Genomic DNA, 20,340 nt, shown 5'->3' with positions numbered 1-20,340 from the left:
TATTCCTTTAGTAGCTGCCACTACTACTCTACTGGTTGAGGTGCATACTTCTCCCCCAACCTGGCAGTGGAATGGACTATAGTGCCCAGCTTGAACCCCTTTCTGCTCTTAAAGATAAGCTTTTGGGTCCTTTTGGTTGAATTTAAAGATTTACTGGTAACTTCTGTAGAAAACAAACATAACAGCGTGGAGCAATTATGTAGGGTTTTTTGGGTTTTTTTTTTTTTTGCCTTTTTAAGATAATTTTATTTGAGTGGTTCTTACAATTCATGTAGTTTTTTTTTTTTAAATGTTTTTATTTACTTATTTATGAGAGAGACAGAGACAGAATGCAAGTGGGTTAGGGGCAGAGAGAGAGGGAGACACAGAATCCAAAGCAGGCTCCAGGCTCTGAGCTGTCAGCACATAGCCCAACGCGGGGCTCGAACTCACGAGCTGTGCGATCATGACCTGAGCCGAAGTCGGCCACTCAACCGACTGAGCCACCCAGGTGCCCCATAATTTATGTAGTTTTTATAATCCTGGTCCCTGATTAGAAATGCCCTAACATTCTCAGATAGTAACTGAAAGCCCATTAGGTTAATACCTTAGCTTTTATTCCTAAGGATAGGAGTTTAGCAGCACGTGCTTATGTGCACCCATCCATACAGACACCCATATACACACACAGACACACACACAGACACAGACACATATATACACACACTTCATTTTGACCCTATCTTAGAAAACTCTCCATGTTGGCGCCTCTTCCTAACAGGTGGCCTTAGTTATGGCAAAATGACTGGTGCCTCCTTACCACAGGGGGCCTCATTTCAGAGGCTCTTCAGGCTATTCCTGAGACTTTGTCTGGTTGTAAGAACACACGTGTATTGAAGTCCAGCTCCTCATCTTCCCACGCCCCTCACACACTAAACATACCCCACACATTGATGAATGAAGGATTCATTGAATTGATAAGCTTTATTTATAATTCAGTTTTACTACTTTAATTGTAAGACTAAACTGACAGTGAGCTAAGTACTGATGACTCTTCAGGAAACGGAAGTTTTAAGTGGGGTAAGAAGAAGGAAGTAGGTCTGAGTGAGAGTGGAAGATGCTAGATCATAAGAAAGTAACCATAAAGGGGCACCTGGCTGGCTCAGTTGGTTAAGCATCTGACTTTGGCTCAGGTCATGATCTCACGGTTTGTGGGTTTGAGCCCTGCATGGGGCTCTGTGCAGACAGCTCAGAGCCTGGAGCCTGCTTCAGATTTTGTGTCTCCCTCTCTCTCTGCCCCTTCCCCGCTCACACTCTGTCTCTCTCTCTCTCTCTCTCTCTCAAAATTAAATAAACATTAAAAAAAAAAAAAAAACCAAAAGAAAGTAACTGTAAAAGCCCTGACTATTAGGAGATAATGGATAGTCATTATAACTAAGTTTTCTACTTTGCTAGCAGAGAATACTCTTATAAGAAACAGGCAACCTGCAGCGCCTGGGTGGCTCAGTCAATTAAGCATCTGACTCCTGATTTTGGCTCAGGTTATGATCTCATGGTTTGTGAGTTCCAGCCCTGCATCAGGCTCTGTGTGATGGTGCAGAGCCTGCTTTGGGGTTCTCTCTCCCTCTCTCTCTTCCCCTACCCCACTTACTCTCTCTGTCTCAAAATAAATAAATAAACTTAAAAAAATAGAGACAACCTTTCATTGCTCCTTTAGAAGCTGAATGCTCTATTTTCTTCTTTCTCTGTCTTTGCTTGTAGAAAATTCCTTAAAAAGCTTAAGTGGATTTCCAATAAGATAGCTCAGTAAATCACCCTTCCATACCTTCCCTCTGCTCCAAATACATTGCCTGATAGATGAAGCGGAGGGAGAAGGAGAGGGAGAGTGAGGGAGAAGGTGGGACAGGGAGGGAGGGAGAAAGATAGATTGAGAAGTATAGCCAGGTCAAAACAAGACAAGCATTTTCACAGAGCAGAAAAATGACCAAAACACAAGGCCGTAATTTGAGTTAAGCCATAGATTTAATGAGCTCTAAGTCCAAAAGTAATATGGAAGTAAACAGTAAGACAACTCCTGTAGGGTGAAAAGAGTTAAAGTGCTTCTCAAGACATGGACTAGAGGTAGGTTCATGACTCTAGCTCAAACTAGGGACTTAGGAAAGCTGCCAAGGACTGACTGGGGCTACAGCTTACTTGGAACCATACACTCAAAGAGGTAAAAGGACACAAACACACCCTTGCTCAATTGAGCAGCCCATTCGTTCATTAACTGGCTCTGTAACATTCCCTGACAACATAGCAGAACAAGAAATCTGAAATATCATATTTATGAGACCTGAGTCTGGACTGGGGAACTTGGCTAAAGAAAGGAAACCCAAACCCATTGGATGGTATGAGCATAAAAGGAGAGAAAGAAACAAGAGACAACAAAAAAAAATTTTGTGCCTGCAAACAGGAATTCCAAACATGTAAAGAAATGTTCAGAAAAAATTCAAAGTCCACAATCAGAATATGGATTCATTTCAGATTAATTTGGAGCATAGTATTATAGAGACTTTAAATATTCTTTTTTTTTTATTTTTTTTTTCAACGTTTATTTATTTTTGGGACAGAGAGAGACAGAGCATGAACGGGGGAGGGGCAGAGAGAGAGGGAGACACAGAATCAGAAACAGGCTCCAGGCTCTGAGCCATCAGCCCAGAGCCTGACGCGGGGCTCGAACTCACGGACCGAGAGATCGTGACCTGGCTGAAGTCGGACGCTTAACCGACTGCGCCACCCAGGCGCCCCGAGACTTTAAATATTCTTAGGCTACATGAAGAGATATATGACAGAATCATAGATTATAAAAAATGACCCCAAACTATGAAACAAAAATAGATGGAAATCATAGAAATGAAAAATATGTCATTAAAATAAAAAATATAATAGTCATTATATAAAAAAAATATAATAGTCATTAAAATAAAAAGCTCAATAAATTTAAAAAAATCTAAATAGTACACTAAATAAAAAGAGAAAATATTTTATTCTGGGGTATATATAGAATATTGCAAAAATTGACCAAGTAATATGTCTGAAAGAAAGTTTCAACAAATTTAAAAGGCTATAAATCAGTCTGTGTTTCTTGAACTCAATGACATCAAATTAGAATTCAATAAAAATAATAATTTTTTAAAAATTCTATATGATTTTGAGAACTAAAAAATGCTCCCTAAAAAATTCATGAGTAAAAAGGCAATCACAGTGGAAATGACAAAATATCTAGAACTAAACAACAATAAAAGAATGGCTACCATAAAACCCCACAGGTGCATTTATGTAAAATAAAAAATGAAAAATAGTTTAAAATAAATAACTATGCAGTCAACTCATGGACCTGAAAAAGAATAACTAAATAAACCAAAAGGAGAAGAAAGAAAAAATTTTTTAAGTAAACAGTAAAATATGAAAAAGTTTTTAAGTTCAAACAACCTAAAACCTAGCTCTTTGGAAAACAATAAAACAAAGGACAAACTATAAGCAAATCTAATTAAGAAAAAAAAGAAAAACTATAAATAAATAATATCAGGAATGAAAAGGAGAACTGCTAAAGTAGTCTTCTGTACATTATAGATTATATAATTGGTCTGTGTATTATATATTTTTATATATTTATATATAATATAACATATTATAGATATGTTACTCAAGCATATTTTGTTGTTTAAAATTTGTTTCTTTGGTGTTGGTTGTTATTTGTCTTCTCTCATTTCTGATTTTATTTGGGTCCCTTCTCTTTTCTTTTTGATAAGTCTGGCTAGAGGTTTGTCTATCTTATTAATTCTTTCAAAGAACTAGCTCCTGGTATCATCAATCTGTTCTATTTTTTTTAATTTTTTAAATGTTTATTTATTTTTGAAAGAGAGATAGAGTGCGCACGGGGGAGAGGCCAAGAGAGAGGAAGACACAGAGTCCAAAGCAGGCTCCAGGCTCTGAGCTGTCAGCACAGAGCCCAACGTGAGGCTCAAACTCACGAACCATGAGATCATAACCCCAGCCGAAGTCAGACGCTTAACCGACTGAGCCACCCAGGCGCCCCTGTTCTTTTTTTTTTTTTTTTTTTTTTTTTTTTAGTTTCTATACCATTTTTCTCTGCTCTAATCTTTATTATTTCCTTCTTTCTCTGGCTTTAGGCTTCATTTGTTGTTCATTATCTAGATCCTTTAGGTTTAAGTTTAGATTGTTTATTTGAGATTTTTCTTTCTTCTATGTAGCAATACAGACCTACCTGGATGTACTAAGACTGCTTTTGCTGCGTCCCAAAGGTTTTGGACCACTGTGTTTTCATTTTCATTTGTTTCCGTGTGTTTTTTTATTTCTTCTCTGATTTCCTGGTTGACCCATTCATTCTTAATAGGATTTTCTTTAACTACCATATATATGTGATTTTTCCAAATTTTTTTCTGGTGGTTTATTTCTAGTTCCATAGCACTGTGGTCAGAAAAGTTGCATGTTATGACTTCAATCTTTCTATATTTGTTGAGACCTGTTTGGTGACATAATGTGTGATCTATTCCAGGGAATACTCCATGTGGACTTGAAAAGAGAGTGTATTCTGCTGTTTTAGGATGAAATATTTTGAATATATCTGCTAAGTCCGTCCATCTGGTCCAATATGTCATTCAAAGCTATTGTTTCCTTGTTTATTTTCTGTTTAGATGATCTGTCCATTGACATAAGTAGAATATTAAAATGGAATTTATTCCTGGATTGCAAGCGTGGTTCAATATTCACAAATCAATCAACATGATATACCAGATTAATAAAAGAAAGGCTAAGAACCAAATGATCAGTCAGTTAAGCATCCGAATCTTGATTTTGGTGCAGGTTGTGGCCACACAGTTGGTGAATTTGAACCATACATTGAGCTCTGCACTGTCAGTGCAAAGCTGCTTGGGATTCTCTCTCTCTGCCCCTCTCCCACACACACTCACTCTCTCTCTCTCTCTCTCTCTCTCAAAATAAGTAAGTAAACATTTAAAAAAGAAAAAAAGAAAACCCTATGATCATTTCAATAAATGCAGAAAAATAATTTGACAAAGTACAATATCCATTCATGATAAAAACCTTCAACAAAGTTGGCTTAGAGGGAACATACCTCAACATAACAAAGACCATATATGAAAAAAAAACTACAGCTAATATCATCCTAAATGGGAAAAAAACTGAGAGCTTTTACTCTATGGTCAGGAACAATAGAAGTCCTAGCCACAACAATCAGACAATAAAAAGAAATAAAAGGTGTCTAAATAGTCAAGGAAGAAGTAAAACCTTCACTATTCGCAGATGACATGATACTATATATAGAGAAAACTTGAAAGATTACACCAAAAAACTGCTAGAACTGATACATGAATTCAGTAAAATTGTAGGATACAAAATCAATGTGTAGAAATCTGTTGCATTTGTATACACCAATAATGGAGCAGCAGAAAGATAAATTAAGGAATCACTCCAATTGCACCAAAAACAAGATGCCTAGAAATAAATCTAAAAAGAGGTGAAGGACCTATACTCTGAAAAAATATAAAACACTGAAGAATGAAAATATAAAATATATATATATCTATATATATAAATATATATATAAATATAAAACACTGAAGAATTGAAGATGAAGCAAAGAAGTGGAAAGACATTCCATACTCATGGATTGGAAGAAAAAAATTTGTTAAAATGTCTATGCAACCCAAAGCAATCTACACTTTTAATGCAATCTCTATCAAAATAATATCAGCATTCTTCACAGAGCTAAAACAAACAATTCTAGAATTTGTATGGAACCAGAAAAGACCCTGAATAGCCAAAGCCACATTGAAAATGAAGAACAAAACTGGAGGTATCATAATTCCATATTTCAAGGTATACTACTAAGATGTAGTAATTAAAACAGTATGGTACTGACACAAAAACAGACACATAGATCAATGAAACAGAATAGACAGTACAAAAATAAATCCATGATTATATAGTCAATTAATCTTCAACAAAGGAGGCACGAGTAGCAATGGGAAAATGACAGACTTTTCAACAAACATTGTTGGAAAAACTGGACAGAAACATGCAAAAGAATGAAACTGGACACTTTCTTATACCACACACACACACAAAATTCAAAATGTATTAAAGACCTAAATTTGAAACCTGAAACCATAAAAATCCTAGAATAGAACACAGACAGTAGTTTATTTGACATCCGCCATAGCAACTTCTTTCTAGATATGCCTCTCAAGGCAAGCAAAACAAAAGCAAAAATAAACTATTGGGACTTCATCAAAATGAAAAGTTTCTGCACGGTTAAGGAAACAACAAAACTAAAAGGCAACCTACAGAATGGTGGAAGATATTAACAAATGACATATTTGATAAAGGGTTAGTATCCAAAATATTATAAAACTCAACACCCCAAAAATGAATAATCCAATTGAAAATGGACAGAATACATGAATAGACATTTTACCAAAGAAGACTGTGCAGATGGCCAACAAACACATGAGAAGATACTCGACATCACTGATCATCAGGGAAATGCAAATCAAAACTACAAAGTCACACCTCACACCTGTCAGAATGGATAAAATCAACAACACAAAAAACAACTGGTGTTGGCAAGGATGTAGCGAAAGGGGAACCCTCTTGCACTGTTGATAAGAATGCAACCTGATGCAACCACTGTGGAAAACAGTATGAAGATTACTCAAAGGTTCTAAAAATAGAACTACCTTACCATCCAGCAATTGCCTACTAGGTATTTACCCAAAGGATACAAAAATACTGATTCAAAGGGATACATGCACCCCGATGTTTATAGCAGCATTATCAACAACAGCCAAATTATGGAAACAGCTCAAGTGTCCATCAACTGAAGAATGGATAAAGAAGACGTGATATATATTTATAATGCACTCAGCCATAAAAAAGAATGAAATCTTGCCATTTGCAATGACATGGATGGAGCTAGAGAGTATTATGCTAAGCGAAATAAGTCAGTCAGAAAAATACAAATACCATATGATTTAAATCATATGTGGAATTTAAGAAACAAAACAAACAAAATGGAAAAAAAAAGACAAACCAAGAAAGACTCTTTTTATTTTTATTTATTTTTTTAACGTTTATTCATTTTTGAGACAGAGAGAGACAGAGCATGAATGGGGGAAGGTCAGAGAGAGAGGGAGACACAGAATCTGAAACAGGCTCCAGGCTCTGAGCTGTCAGCACAGAGCCCAATGCGGGGCTCGAACTCACGGACCGCGAGATCATGATCTGAGCCGAAGTCGGACGCCCAACCGACTGAGCCACCCAGGCGCCCCAAGAAAGACTCTTTTAAAAAAAAAAATTAGTAGGCTCCACACCTAGCATGGAGCCCAATGTTGGGCTTGAACTCATGATCCTGAAATCAAGACCTGAGCTGAAATCAAGAATCAGTCAGATGCTCAACTAATTAAGCCACCCAGGTGTCCCAAGAGACTCTTAACTGAAGAGAATAAACTGATGGTTATCAGAGAGAGGAGGGGGGGGGGATGGGTTAAATGGAGTGAACTCGTTGTGATGAGCACCAGGTGTATGGAAGTGTTGAATCACACTATATTGTACACCTGAAATGAATATTATACTGCATGTTAAGTAACTGGAATTTAAATAGAAATTTAAATTTTTTTTCTTTCTTACTACTCTTTATTTGAACCATTAAGTTATCAAATATGTAAATTAATCTGTGGATTCAGTGAAATTCCAAAGGAAGTCTGACACTTTTGTAGGGTTCTTTTGTGAAGAATGTCAGGTAGGTCCTAAAATTTAGGGCAGTTCATTCTCTTCTGCTTGCAAAGAATCAAAAAGAGCCAAGATAATTTTGAAAAATAAGAAGATGGAAACAATTACTCTAACCTATATGGAGGTGACTTATTAATCTATTGTAGTCAAGACAGTGTGCTATTGGCACAGATATAACCAAACAAATGGAACAGAATAGAAAATCTAGAGATGTGGAAATGTGATATATGACAGTGGTAGCATTAAAAAAAATAAATGAAGAAACTATGAACTATTCATAAATGAGGAAATTATGAATTATTCAAGTAGTAGGGTTGGTGCAACTGGTTAAATAGGGGGAAAAACATAAAACTAGAGCTTTGACCCATGATCATAGTTTTTTTTTTAAAAAGGAAGTCCAGAGAGTAAGGACCTACTGTGAAAAGCAAAACTTTAAAGACCTCCATACCCATCTGGAGGAAACGTGAGCCTCAAAAAGAATAATGACATTAATAGATTTTAACACTTTGAATTTTTTTTAAATTTTTTTTCAACGTTTATTTATTTTTGGGACAGAGAGAGACAGAGCATGAACGGGGGGGGGGGGCAGAGAGAGAGGGAGACACAGAATCGGAAACAGGCTCCAGGCTCCGAGCCATCAGCCCAGAGCCCGATGCGGGGCTCGAACTCACGGACCGCGAGATCGTGACCTGGCTGAAGTCGGACGCTTAACCGACTGCGCCACCCAGGCGCCCCAACACTTTGAATTTTTTAAGAAATCCATGAGTTTGTAGTGACATTCAACAAAAGAGAGAAATGGTGAAAGGAGAAGGAAAAGAGGCGGCAGATTTTCTTTACAGAAATATGCCAGCCAATAAACATAGAAGGAATGATAGATGTTGAAAATCATTTTATAATCCCCAATATAATTCAGGCAAGAATCATAGTATATCATCATTAAGTAAAAAGTTACCGGAGAATAGTATATCATGTTATCCCTCCACTAAATAGTTATTAATTCCAAAGGGGAAATGTACAATGGGAAGATTTGGCAATCACAATCTTAACTAAGTGGTCAAGCTTGACATCATCGAGAGAAGGATGAGTTAACATCACGTGCTTCATGATGGGAGGTATACACCACCACCTGTGTGGGGGTTTTGCTAGAAATGTTTGACTTGAATACAATGATAGTCACACAAATTCAGAATGTATGGCCTTCTATAAGACAACTGACCCAAACTATTCAAGGATTTAATATCATGAAGAACAGAGGGAGGTGATAGGATTGTTCTAGCTGAAGGAGACTACAGACATAAAACAGATGAAATTCATTGATTCTGGATTTCTTTTTTTTTTAATTTTATTTTCTTTTTAAAATTTACAGCCAAGTTAGCTAGCATATAGTGCAACAATGATTTCAGGAGTAGATTCCTTAATGTCCCTTACCCATTTAGATCACCCCTCCTCCCACAACCCCTCCATATTTAAAAGCCTCTTATATTTTGTCCCCCTCCCTGTTTTTATATTATTTTTGCTTCCCTTCCCTTATGTTCATCTGTCCTGTGTCTTAAAGTCCTCATATGAGTGAAGTCATGTGATTTTTGTCTAACTAATTTTGCTTAGCATAATGTCCCCTAGTTTCATCCATGTAGTTGCAAATGGCAAGATTCCATTATTTTTGATTGCTGAGTAATACTCCATTGTATATATATACCACATCTTCTTTATCCATTCATCCATCGATGGACATTTGGGCTCTTTCCATACTTTGGCTATTGTTGGTAGTGCTACTATAAACATTGGAGTGCATGTGCCCCTTCAAAACAGCATACCTGTATCCCTTGGATAAATATCTACTAGTGCAATTGCTGGGTCGTAGGGTAATTCTATTTTTAATTTTTTGAGGAACCTGCATATTGTTTTCCATAATGGCTGCATCAGTTTGCATTCCCATCAGCAGCGCAAAGGAGATCCTCTTTCTCTGCATCCTCACCAACATCTGTTGTTGCCTGAGTTGTTAATGTTAGCCATTCTGACAGGTATGAGGTGGTATCTCATTGTGGTTTTGATTTGTATTTCCCTGGTGATGAGTGATGTTGAGCATTTTTTTTAATTTTATTTTTTATTTTTTTAAATTTACATCCAAATTAGTTAGCATATAGTGCAACAATGATTTCAGGAGTAGATTCCTTAATGCCCCTTACCCATTTAGCCCATCCCCCCTCCCACAACCCCTCCAGTAACCCTCAGTTTGCTCTCCATATTTATGAGTCTCTTCTGTTTTGTCCCCCTCCCTGTTTTTATATTATTTTTGTTTCCCTTCCCTTATGTTCATCTGTTTTGTCTCTTAAAGTCCTCATATGAGTGAAGTCATATGATTTTTGTCTTTCTCTGACTGATTTCACTTAGCATAATACCCTCCAGTTCCATCCACATAGTTGCAAATGGCAAGATTTCATTCTTTTTGATTGCCAAGTAATACTCCATTGTGTGTGTGTGTGTGTGTGTGTGTGTGTGTGTGTGTGTATCACATTTTCTTTATCCATTCATCCATCGATGGACATTGGACATTTGAGCTCTTTCCATACTTTGGATATTGTTGATAGTGCTGCTATAAACATGGGCGTTCACGTGTCCCTTCGAAACAGCACACCTGTATCCCATGGATAAATGCCTAGTAGTGCAATTGCTGGGTCATAGGGTAGTTCTATTTTTAGTTTTTTGAGGAACCTCCATACTGTTTTCCAGAGTGGCTGCACCAGCTTGCATTCCCACCAACAATGCAAAAGAGATCCTCTTTCTCCACATCCTTGCCAACATCCTTGTTGTCACCTGAGTTGTTAATGTTAGCCATTCTGACAGGTGTGAGGTGGTATCTCATTGTGGTTTTGATTTGTATTTCCCTGATGACGAGTGATGTTGAGCATTTTTTCATGTGTCGGTTGGCCATCTGGATGTCTTCCTTGGAGAAGTGTCTATTCATGTCTTTTACCCATTTCTTCACTGGATTCTTTGTTTTTTGGGGAGTTGAGTTTGATAAGTTCTTTATAGATTTTTGATACTAACCCTTTATCAGATATGTCATTTACAAATATCTTCTCCCATTCTGTCGATTGCCTTTTAGATTTGCTGATTGTTTTCTTCGTTGTGCAGAAGCTTTTTATTTTGATGAGGTCGCAGTAGTTCATCTTTGCTTTTGTTTCCCTTGCCTCTGGAGATGTGTTGAGTAAGAAGTTGTTGAGGTCAAGGTCAAAGAGGTTTTTGCCTGCTTTCTCCTCAAGGATTTTAATGGCTTCCCATCTACTGGATTTCTTTTTTAGATGTATAAACATTTTTTGACAAATGGGGAAATTTGAGTGTAGAGAGTATGTTGGGGATTGTATTGAAATCATTTGGTTTTTCTCAGGGTTATTAATGATGCTGTGGATGTATATGAAATACACTTGTTTCTAAGGAGATATGCTGAAATATTTTGAGGTGAAGTGTCATGATTTCTATACTCTCAGATGATTAAGCAAAAAGGAAAATGTATATATAAAAATAGAAATATAAAGCCAATGTGTTAAGTTGTCAAATGTATTAATAGTTGGTATATATAGGCAAGGGGTATAAAGGTATTTATTTTACTGTTTTTCAACTCTTCTCTGTGTTTGAGATTTTGCAAAATACAAAAAGGTGAATTTTTTAAAAGTTTATTTATTTATTTTGGGGGGGGAGGGACAGAGAGAGAGGGAGAGAGAGAGAATCCCAAGTAGCCTCTGTGCTATCAGTACAGAGCCTGACACAGGGGTCAAATTCACCAACCTCGAGATCATGACCTGAGCCTAAATCAGGAGTCAGAGGGTTAACCGACTGAGCCACCCAAGCACCTCTAGGAGTTTTAATTTTATTTATTTATTTATGTATTTATGTATTTATTTATTTATTTATTTATTTGGGGGGGAGAGAGAGAGAGAGAGAGCACATGTAAGTGGGGGGAGATGGGTAGAGGGAAAGAGAGAGAATCTCAAGCAGGCTCCATGGTCAGCATGGAGCCCAGCCAAGGGCTCGATCTCACAACCGTAGGATTATGACCTGAGCTGAAATCAAGAGTTCTATGCTTAATGGACTGAAGCACCCAGGTGCTCCTCGAAGTTTATAAGCCACAATGAGATTTTATAAGGCACAATGAAAAATCTTCATAAATTTGACTAATTTAAAACTTCTGTACTACAAAATATAATAGAAGCAGTCAATGAAATAAGCCCATCTATAGGAAGATGTTATGTATATACATATATATATGTATGTATATATGTGTGTGTGTGTGTATATATGTGTGTGTGTGTGTGTATATGTGTGTGTGTGTGTGTGTGTGTGTGTGTGTGTATCCAACAAAGGGTCAATATCCAGAATACTTAAAGAAATTCCGTGTAAAGAAAAAGGAGTTAGGGTCAAATAACCCAAGAGAAAAATTGGCAAAGGATCTGCATAAGCAGTTTCCAAAAGGAAATCCAAGTGGCAACAATATAAAAAAAAATGTTCAACTTCACCAGTAATTAGGGAAATATAAAATAAAACAGCAATGATAAAATGTTATAATAGTCATATTATGATAGCATTATTAATATAACATTAGAGTAAAATGTATAATTAAATACCATAATGAGATTATTTTTGTATTGAAAAGTTTGACATTATCAACTGCACATTGGAATTTTATGCACTGCTAGTAGGAGTGTAAATTGGTTAAAAAATTCTTTGGAAAGCAATTTTTTAATAGTAAACTTGAATATATGTATACCCTATGACTTAGTAATTGTATCTCTAGATATTAACCCTAGAGAAAGATTTTATCACATAGGTAAAGACGCATTATGTAAGGATAGTCAATCAGTCTAGCACTTTTGTTACAGTGAAAAATTAGACACAACTTAAATATCTATTGACAAAAGAATTGGATTCATTTTATACTGCTTTCCCTCTTGCTAATTCTACTCTAGTTACACAGACTTCCTTGAAGTTCCTTGATCCCTTCAAGCAAGTTCCCACCTTGGGGCCTTTTCATTTACTCTCTTCCTACAATGTTCTTACCCCAGAAATCCACTCATCTTGCTCCTTCACTTCCTTCAGGACTCTGCTCAAATTCCACCTTTTCAGAAAAGCATTCCCTGACCATCCTATCTAAAAGCTTACTCTTTCTCTTCATGTTCTATGCCATTAACTTGCTTTGTATATTGATATATATTTATTTGCTTTCCGTCTCCCACCCTTCATCATGGTCATCGGGTCATTGTTTTCAGTTCTTTACTGCCCAAGCTGTCACCATGTGACTCTGCAAAGCCTCCTACTACAGTGCAACGTAGTAGGACATCTCATGTGGCATGTTTTGGCTAATGGGATGTAAGCAGGGAGGGGGGCGTGAGGACTTAAAAGGCCATTATATATTTCTACTCACCTTTCTTGTATTTCTGTCATCCACCATGGGAATAATGTGCCTCAGGTAAGCAGTTTGAAGACTGTGATGCAGACCTGAACTTGACCTGAAACCTGGTATTCAGCCAAGTCCAGCCAAACATTGGCAAACCCAGTCAAGATCAGCCAAATTTTATCTGATACGCAGACCTGTGAGTGCGAAAAATAAGTATCTGCTATTGTAAGCTACTGAGAACATTGGGAGTATTTATTATGCAGCATTGTTGCAATGATAGCTGACTGATATACCCCTCTGGAATATAAACTGTAGCACAGCAGGGATTTTGCCAGTTTTGTTCACCAGTGTACATGGTCAGTGACTAAAACAGTGCCTCGCACACATAAATGCTTAATAAATATTTGTTGAAGGCATTAATTAATGTATTTGTACTAAAGCTATAAAACTGTTGGTGATCCCAAAGAGCAAAGCAAGAGTTCAAGTGTGCAAAGAAATAATTATAATTGGCTCTGTTAAAAATGTAGTCAGTCAGAAGCTGACACCAATGTATGAATGCCACCTCCAATCAGATAAACAAACAGCTTCTTAAATTGACAATAGATCCATATAAAACCAAAGGACAGTTAATAAAAGGATCAGAAGGAAAAATGTCCTGGAAGGACTTCAGTATTTCCTTTTGAGTAAATTTGAGTATATTTACTTTTGAGTAAATATAAATATTTACTCAAACATTACCATCACCTCTGATTTGGAGACTTTTCAGTAAGAGAAATGTCACCAGCCCCTGTCCCACAGAAAAAATGAAATGAGCTATCATCATCTATGAGCTGGCTGGTGGTAAAAACAGAAGTCAAGGGGCGCCTTGGTGGCTCATTCAGTTGAGCCTCTGACTTCAGCTCAGGTCATTATCTCATGGTTTGTAAGTTCAGGCCTAGTTCGTGAGTTCAGGCCTTGCATTGGTTCACTGGTGTCAGCCTGTCAGTGCAGAGCCCAATTCGGATCCTCTGTCTCTGCCCCTCCCCTATTCATGCTCTCTCTCAAACAAATAAAACATTAAAGAGAAATAGAAGTCAAATAGGCCTTATGAAAGATCCTATGTATTTATATAGATACAAGAACAAATATTAAAGTGAATGGAGCAAATGTTAATAAGTGAATTTAGGTAAAGGATATGGGGTATTCCTTTACTATTCTTACACTTTTTCTCTAAGTTTATAGTTCACTTCCAACTTTTATTTTTTTTTAAGTTTATTTATTCATTTTTGAGAGAGAGAGAGAGAGAGAGAGAGAGAGTGAGTGGATAAGGGGCAGAGAGGGAGGGTTGACAGAGGATCCAGAGCAGGCTCTACCCTGACAGCAGAGAGCCCGACATGGGGCTTGAACCCACAAATCACAAGATCATGACCTGAGCCAAAGGCAGACACTTAACTGACTGAGCCCCCAGGCGTCCTCCAAATTTTTTTTTTAACATGGAAGAAAGTGTTGTTCCAGTATATCCAGTGAGAAACAGAATATGGCTTATCCTGAATAGAACAACTTTTATGGTCTCAAATGACTTAGACAGCTAGCAATTGTCTTTGTTTCACTTGGGTCAATGAAACATACGTTGTCAGAATGGTCAGATGCATGTTGCCTCCCAATGGAATGACTTTCTCTTGTGTCTTCTGTTCATATGTTTCTTATACTGTCTCTTGCCATACCTGGGATTATCTTGGGTTGTCATACTGTTTCTCTTGCAAGTTTATCATCTTCCTCAAGTGTGTTGAGATTGAGAACTGTTACAGTTTTGAGCAAGCAATAGATTCTGCCTCTTTAGCTGAGTCAGCCCAATGTACCACCTGTCTTAGTTTGAGTTCCTCCAGAAAACAATCTTAGACAAAGGTTTAAGTATAAGTAGGTTATTTGGAAGGTGCAAATGGAATGCTGGGAGGAGCAGATGCTCCCAATGGCATCATTACTTCTTCCCTTTCATACTTTGTTCTCTATGTCAGAGTGTTAGGCTATACATAATGTGGGAAAGAGAAGTGAGAAAAGGTAGAGATGGCAATCAATAAATAATGTATTTTTAAGCCACCTACCACTATGGTCAACTGGGACTTATTCATGCAGAGAGACTAGGAAACAATATAAAACTCGTACTTCAAAATTATACTTACCACACACAGCGGTAGGGAGCTAGTTAATTCCGCAGAATATCAGGGTCAGGTTAGGAGAGAAGCTGTTAGGAAAAGAGGTGCAGGTGTTGGGTACTGGAAGGCTTCCAGAAAACACTCAAGTGTTAAGGCCCAAGAGATACAGGCAGGGCATTAACAGCACCTGCTACTAGACCTAAGAATGTCTGTGGAATACCTACTAGTGAGCCAAGGAACTGACTAGCACTAGGTCCCAGAAAGGCAATCCAAATTAAAGGTGCTATATAGCTCTTCTCTTGACAAATAGACACCAAGATAATGTGTAGTTTTCCTTTTGACAAATAGACACTATCTACTTTGGTTGAAATAGAATACCACTACTTAGGGCATTGACATTCCATCTGCAACCACTCCACACATAAAGATTCACCGTATTTTCTACAACATTATACAATATCTGGCCCCAAACACTCCTCTTTGCCATCTTGTGTTCAGCCCTAACATCCTAAGATGAAAAGATGTGAAATGAAAGTATTGATGCCATTTGGGGCATTACGTTCAGATTCCATCAATGATAATGGGAATAAGATGAGCCAGAAAAATAAGAACCTGCCTCGTACCTCAAAAACCATTGAGAAAATTCTACCAGGCAAAGCTAGGAAAGTTTTGCTATTTCATACAAGGAGGAGGAAGCCTATCTCATTCTTGGGCTACTGAGACAGATCTACCCATCTAGATATGATGTCCACATCAGGTTCACCACTCAGAACGTGGTCCAGATTGTTTTCCTTTTATCTCATTTCCCTTTCATTTAACAATATTATTGAGTATCTACAATAGGTCTGGCACTAAACAAGATAAATGCATACCTTGTTCTCTGAAGCTTATAATTTAGTGGAGGAGGTGCATTATAAAACAAATAATTACCCAATTACAATTGTGTTAAACGCTAAGGAAGAAAGGTATAGAAAGATTGTGAGTGTATAATTGAGGGATTAGTCAATCCAGGCTGAAGTGGAGTGTCAGGGAAGCCTTCACTGAGGAAGTAATATTTAATCTAAGACTTGAAGAATAGCGTTTGGCCAGAAGAAGAAAGAACATCTGAAAAACTGCATTTTGAAGGAGTTTAGGACATTCCTGAGAAAAATGGCCAATATAGCTGCAGAGCAGTAGTCACAGAGAAGCATAGTGGAGGAAGAGGCCAGACAGATGGGAAGAGCAAGTTCATGTAGACAAAGAGAAGAAAAAAGTGTCTTTCTATTTATTTGTTATTTATTTTTGAGAGAGAGCACAAGCAGGGACGGGGCAGAGAGAGAGAGGGAGACACAGAATCCGAAGCAGGCTCCAGGCTCTGAGCTGTCAACGCAGAGCCTGATGCAGGGCTCAAACCCACAAACAGTGAGATCATGCCTGAACTGAAGTTGGATGGTTAACGGACTGAGCCACCCAGGCGCCCCAAAGAGAAGAAAAGTTTTGAGTGTCAGAGTGGAGGAAGATCAAGATCAATTTTTCCTGTTCTAGAAATATATATAAATGGAAATATATGCTTTTTTGTGTCCCGTCTCTTTCACTCAACATAACATCTATGAGAGTCATTTATGTTGTATGTACAGTTTATTCCTTTTTTATTGCAGATTAGTTATGCAATTATATGAATATGCCAGGGTTCTTTATCCATTTTCCTATTGAGGGACATTTAGGTTGTTTCCAGTTTGGGCTATTGTGAATGAAGCTGCTGTGAACATTCATGTAAAGGTCTCTTGTGTACATAAGTTTACAAATCTCTTAAATACCTAAGAGAGGAATCACAGGTCATAGGGTATAGACGTATAACTCTAAAATTGCCAAATCATTCTCCACAGTTGTACCATTTTACACTTCCACCAGCAATATATGAGAGTTTGTTGTTCCACATCTTTGCCAACATTTATTGTCAATCCTTTTAAATTCAGCCATTCTAAGTGGGCATAAAACAGTATCTCACTGTTGTTTTAAGTTGCATTTCTTTGACGCCATTTACATTTTCCCTTTGTATATCTACCTTTGTAAAGTATGGTTATTCTTCTGTTCATTTTTAAAACTAAGCTGTTTATCTCATTATTAGTTGTACGAGTGCTTTGTATATTTTGGATGCAAGTTCTTTGTCAGCTATATTTTGCAAATCTTTTCTCCCACTTATATGTGGATTTTTTTTAAAAACTCAACTTACAGACACAGGAACAGATTGGTGGGAGGTGGAGGATCAGTGAAATGGCTGAAAGTGGTCAAAAGGCACAAACTTTTAGTCATAAAATAAATAAGTTGTGGGATGTAATGTACAGCATGGTGACTATAGTTAACAATACTGTATTCTGTATTTCAAGATTGCTAAGGGGATAAATCTTAAAAGTTTTCATCACAAGGAAAGAAGCATAACTATGTATGGCAATGGATGTTAACTAAACTTAATGTGGTAATCATTTACAATATATTCATGTATCAAATGATTATGTTGTATACCTAAAACTAACACAGTGTTATATGTCAATTATATATATTTGAAAAAGTCATTCCAGGGGCACCTGGGTGGCGCAGTCGGTTAAGAGTCTGACTTCAGCCAGGTCATGATCTCGCGGTCCGTGAGTTCGAGCCCCGTGTCAGGCTCTGGGCTGATGGCTCAGAGCCTGGAGCCTGTTTCCGATTCTGTGTCTCCCTCTCTCTCTGCCCCTCCCCCGTTCATGCTCTGTCTCTCTCTGTCCCAAAAATAAATAAAAACTTTGAAAAAAAAATCTTTAAAAAAAAAAAGTCATTCCATTGCCTTCTGGGCTATCATTATTTCTGATGAGAAATCAGATACACATCATTGATCTTCTGTCACATGTAGCTTTACTCTGGCTGCTTTTAAGATTTTATCTTTGGATTCAGCAATTTATGATATGTTTAGATGTGATTTTTGTATTTATCCTTTTTGGTTTCTTTCAGCTTTTGGACCCATACATCAATATCTTTCATAAAATTTGGTAAGTTTGCAGCTGCTATTTTTCTGCCCCATTCTCAATTTATTCCAGGACTCTAATTTCACCTTTTTATGGTCCAATTGGAATTTGAGACTTTATTTTTCTTCCATTTTTTTCTCTCTGTTCTTCGGATTGGCCAATTTCCGTTAACTTACATTCAAGTTCACTGACTCTTTTTTCCCCACTTTCTCCAATTTACGATTAAATCCATAGAGTGAATTTTTAATTTTAGTTATTGTATTTTTCAGTTCCAGAATTTCATTTAGTTTTTCTCTTAATATTTTCTCTATCTTTGTTGAGATCCCATATCTACTCATTCATTATGCATTTATCTTCTCTTCAGTCCTTATAAAAATTTATAATGGCTGTTTTAAAGTCCTTTTGTGATCATTACAACATCTGGATCATCTTGAGGTCAGTTACTCTTCACTGCCTTTTTTCTTGAATCTGGATTATATTTTCCTGTTTCTTCACAGGTTTAGTCATTTTTTTGTTGACTGCTGGACATCGTTTGATACATTGTAGCACCTCTGATCTCTGTTACATTCCTCTGGAGAGTGATTTTCAGGTCTTTCCTCCATTTTTATTTTTATTTTTTAATTTTTTTTTTCTTAAGTTTATTTATTTTTGAGACAGAGAGAGACAGAGCATGAACGGGGGAGGGTCAGAGAGAGAGGGAGACACAGAATCAGAAGCAGGCTCCAGGCTCTGAGCCATCAGCCCAGAGCCCGTCGCGGTGCTCGAACCCATGGACTGTGAGATCGTGACCTGAGCTGAAGTCGGAGGCCCAACTGACTGAGCCACCCAGGCGCCCCAGGTCTTTCCTCCATTTTTAAATCAGGTTATTTGTTTTCTTATTTCTTAGTTGTAAGGGTTCTTTGTATATTTTGGATAACAGTCCTTTATCAGATGTGTCATTTGCAAATATATTCTCCCAGTCTGAGGCTTGTCTTCACATATTTTTTGACCATGTCTTTGCAGAGCAGAAGTTTTTAATTTTAATGAAGTCAGTTTATCAATTATTTCTTTTATGGCTTGTGTTTTTGGTGTTGTATTTAAAAAATCATTGCCATACTCCAGTGTTACCTATTTTCTCCTATGTTTTCTTCTATGAGTTTTATAGTTTTGTGTTTTGTTTAGGTCTATAACCCATTTTGAGTTAACTTTTGGGAAGGGTGTTAGGTCTGCATCTAGATTCATTGTTTTGTATGTGGATGTCCAGGTGTTCCGGCATCATTTGTTGAAAAAAACTATCTTTGCTCCATTTTATTGTCTTTGTCCTTTATCAAAGATCAGATGACCATATTTATGTGAATCTATTTCCGGGTTCTCTGTTCTTTTCTATTGATCTATTCTTTCTCCAGTACCAACTGTCCTGATTACCATAGCTATATAGTAAGTCTTGAAGTTGGGTAGTGTCAGTCCTTTGACCTTGTTCTTTTCTTTCGATATTGTGTTGGCTATTCTAGGTGGGGTTTTTTTTTGTCTTTTTTTTTTTTTGCCTGATATACACTAAAATCAGTTTGTTGGTGTCCACAAAATAACTCGCTGGGATTTTGATTGGGATTGTGTTGAATCTATAAATCAAGTTGGGAAGAACTGACATCTTGACAATACTGAGTCTTGCTACACAAGAACAAGGAATATCTTTCCATTTATTTAACCCTTTGGGTTTTTTTTTTTAATTAGAGTTTTGTATTTTTCCTTATATAGATCTTGTACACATTTTGTTAGCTTTTACTCAAGTGTTTCATTTTGGGGAAATTATATTGTGTTTTTAATTTCAAATTCTACTCATTCATTACTGGCATATAGGAAAATGATTGACTTTTTTTTAAAGTAATCTCTACACCCATTGTGGGACTCAAACTCACAACCCTGAGATCAAGAGTTGCATGCTCTACTCACTAAGCCAGTGAGGCACCACATAAAATGACTGACTTTTGTATATTAACCTTTGTATAATCACTTATTGTTTCAAGAATTTTTGCTGTTGTTGTCAGTTCATTTGTACTGTCTACAC

General features: G+C 37.0%; 1 protein-coding gene across 1 annotated transcript in view; it reads right to left on the bottom strand.

Moving 5' to 3' along the window:
- Positions 1-13,143: 13,143 nt before the first annotated feature.
- Positions 13,144-20,340, bottom strand: part of LOC125167759 (putative uncharacterized protein FLJ45840) — a 36,107-nt gene continuing 28,910 nt past the window's right edge. Inside the window, exon 4 of the mRNA XM_047862395.1 lies at positions 13,144-13,380. The gene's annotated coding sequence lies outside the window, so the exon portion shown is untranslated. The remainder of the gene's footprint in view (positions 13,381-20,340) is intronic.

Source organism: Prionailurus viverrinus, chromosome B3, assembly GCF_022837055.1.
Source record: "Prionailurus viverrinus isolate Anna chromosome B3, UM_Priviv_1.0, whole genome shotgun sequence".
NCBI lineage: Eukaryota > Metazoa > Chordata > Mammalia > Carnivora > Felidae > Prionailurus > Prionailurus viverrinus.
This window is presented reverse-complemented; position numbering and strand designations above follow the sequence as displayed.